We start from the raw sequence: 3,236 nt of genomic DNA on the forward strand, positions 1-3,236 counted from the left end.
CTCAAAGCTAGGGTAACTGAGACAGAAGATAGAATTAGTGATCTGGAGGACAAACAGACAGAGAGAAAGGATCAGGAGGAAGCCTGGAACAAACAGCTTAGAAACCATGAAAACAGAATCAGGGAAATAAATGATGCCATGAAACGTTCCAATGTCAGAATTATTGGAAACCCTGAAGGGGAGGAAAAAGAAAGAAATCTAGAAGATATAGTGGAACAAGTTCTTCAAAAATTTTCCCAATCTTGCAAATGGAACCAGCATTCATGTACTAGAGGCCAAAAGGTCTCCACCCAAGATTATAGATTCCCAAAAAATCATCAAGGCACCTGATAGTCAAATTGAGGAATCATAATTGTAGGTATAATCTCTTTAAAGCTGCTAGGACAAAGAGGCTCCTTACTTACAGAGGAAAGCCCATAAGAATAACGTCAGACCTGTTTACAGAGACCTAGCAAGCCAGAAAGGGCTGGCAAGACATATTTAGGGCTCTAAATGAGAAGAACATGCAGCCAAAAATACTTTATCCAGCAAGACTGACATTCAAAATGGATGAAAAGAAAGACTTCAAAGGTAACACGATGTCAATAAAAACGTATCTATCAATAATCACTCTCAATGTGAATGGCCTAAATGCGCCCATAAAATGGCAAAAGGTTGCAGATTGGATAAAACGACAGGACGCATCCATATGTTGTCTACAAGAGACCCATTTTGAACCTAAAGATACACCCAGACTGAAAGTGAAGGGATGGAGAAGCATCTTTCATGCCAATGGGCCTCAAAAGAAGGCTGGGGTAGCGATTCTCATATCAGATAAATTAGATTTTAAACTAAAAACTGTAGTCAGAGATACAGAAGGACACTACATCATTCTTAAAGGCACTATCCGCCAAAATGATCTAACAATTGTAAATATCTATGCCCCCAATATGGGAGCAGCTAATTACATAAGAAAACTGTTAATCAAGATAAAGAGTCATATTGATATGAATACATTAATAGTAGGAGATCTTAACATGCCTCTCTCAGAAATAAACAGATCATCGAAGCAGAAAATCAATAAAGAAACAAGAGCATTGAATGACACATTGGGCCAGATGGACCTCATAGATATATACAGAACATTCCACCCTAAAACAACAGAATACTCATTATTCTCAAGTGTACATGGAACCATCTCCAGAATAGACCACAAACTGGGTCACAAATCAGGACTCAACCTTACAAAAAGACTGACATTATTCCTTGAATATTCTCAGATCACAATGCTTTGAAACTGGAGCTCAATCACAAGGAAAAGTTTGGAAGGAACTCAAACACCTGGAAATTAAAGAATGCTTGCATCGGGGCACCTGGGTGGCTCAGTGGGTTAAACCGCTGCCTTCAGCTCAGGTCATGATCTCTGATGAGATCGAGTCCCACATCAGGCTCTCTGCTCAGCAGGGAGCCTGCTTCCCTCTCTCTCTCTCTCTCTGCCTGCCTCTCCACCTACTTGTGATTTCTCTCTGTCAAATAAATAAATAAAACCTTAAAAAAAAAAAAAAGAATGCTTGCATCAACCAGGAGATCAAAGAAGAACTTAAACAATTCATCGAAACCAATGAGAAAGCAGACACTTCGGTCCAAAATCTATGGGATACAGCAAAGTCGGTCCTAAGGAGGAAATACATAGCAATCCAAGCCTCCCTCAAAAAATTGAAAAATCCAGAATACACCAGCTGTCTCTACACCTTAAAGAGCTGGAGAACCAACAACAAATCAAAACAACTCACACATAAGAAGGGGAATAATCACGATTAATGAGGTAGAAACCAGAGATACAGTAGAATGTATCAATGAAACTAGAAGCTGGTTTTTTGAAAGAATCAATAAGATCTATAAACTATTGGCCACACTAATCCAAAAGAAAAGAGAGAAGGCCCAAATTCATAAAATTATGAATGAAAACGGAGAGGTCACAACTAATACCAAGGAAGTAGAAACAATCATCAGAAGTTATTTTCAACAGTTTTTAAACTTTTTAAAAAGTTTTAAAAACTTTTCTATATGGGAATTTTCAAAAGTATACAAAAGTAATAAGAATAGTAAAGTGAACCCTGTGAACCCATCACCTAGCTTCAAAAATTATTTACATATATTTAATTTAAACAATCCAACAATTCGCTCTTCAGCTTCTAGAGTTAACCTGGTCCTTTGTCATCACTGAGGCCATGGTTTCTAATTGAGGGACCCACTCTGTGGCTCCAGGGTTCCTCTGCCTCATTCGTTGATATGGCCCTGATGGTGCAACAGGCTCTGGACTCCAAAAGCTTTGGCACAAATTTAAGAAGATTTTGTTCATGTGTATGGCATAACAGATGAATTCTTCCTCCTCCACCATGAATGAAGAACCCAATAATCTCTCAGTAGTTAAATAGCTATGGGATCTAGAAGCAGATACATTAAATAGAAGAGACAATGTCCAGGATCAGACATGTCTGCCTGGTCTTATTTGTTTATGGACCATCCCAACCCCCCTGTTGTCCATTCCACTTTGCTCACTCTTTAGTACTTAGCAGAATGCCATGCCAACAGAGAAAAGATGAAAGGAAAACATACGATGTTAAGCTTGCACAATGTTATATAGAAGACTACAACTCCAGGAGAAACAAAACTGCTGGCTTCTGAAATTTATGACATTTTTTGGTTTTCCATATAGAGCAGATGGTAAATTCACAATAAGGAAAGCTCAGTTTTTTTCTGGGAACTACAAACAAACGTGCCAAAACAGTGGTTTTGTATATAGATGGTCTTGATGATATGTCTCAGACAAATCTCTGTGAAGAAGCTTTGTTAAGAATTAAAGGTGTACATGGGAAGATGGAGAGGAGAAGGGAGTTGGGGGAAATTGTAGTGGGAGATGAACCATGAGAGAGTATGGACTCTAAAAAACAATCTGAGGGTTTTGAAGGGGCGGGACATGGGAGGTTGGGTGAAACTGGTGGTGGGTATTATGGAGGGCAAGTATTGCATGGGACACTGGGTGTGGTACATAAACAATGAATTCTGGTACACTGAAAAGAAATTAAAAAAATAAAAATTTTTAAAGTTAAAAAAAATTAAAGGTGTTATTAGCTTTATTTTTCAAATGGCTATTCAAAGATGTGTGGTGTGTGTAAGGGCCTACTTAGCCAGAGAGAGCCATTTTGCTGTTTATGCAGTAAACTTAGATTGAACCTGCCCCTTCCCCCCAAGAG

At 38.6% G+C, this 3,236-nt stretch overlaps 1 pseudogene; it reads left to right on the plus strand.

Annotated features, from left to right (window-relative positions):
• Positions 1-2,357: 2,357 nt before the first annotated feature.
• LOC132008987 (armadillo repeat-containing protein 1-like) lies at positions 2,358-3,169 on the plus strand (annotated as a pseudogene).
• Positions 3,170-3,236: the final 67 nt, after the last annotated feature.

This window comes from Mustela nigripes, unplaced genomic scaffold (genome assembly GCF_022355385.1).
Source record: "Mustela nigripes isolate SB6536 unplaced genomic scaffold, MUSNIG.SB6536 HiC_scaffold_2811, whole genome shotgun sequence".
NCBI lineage: Eukaryota > Metazoa > Chordata > Mammalia > Carnivora > Mustelidae > Mustela > Mustela nigripes.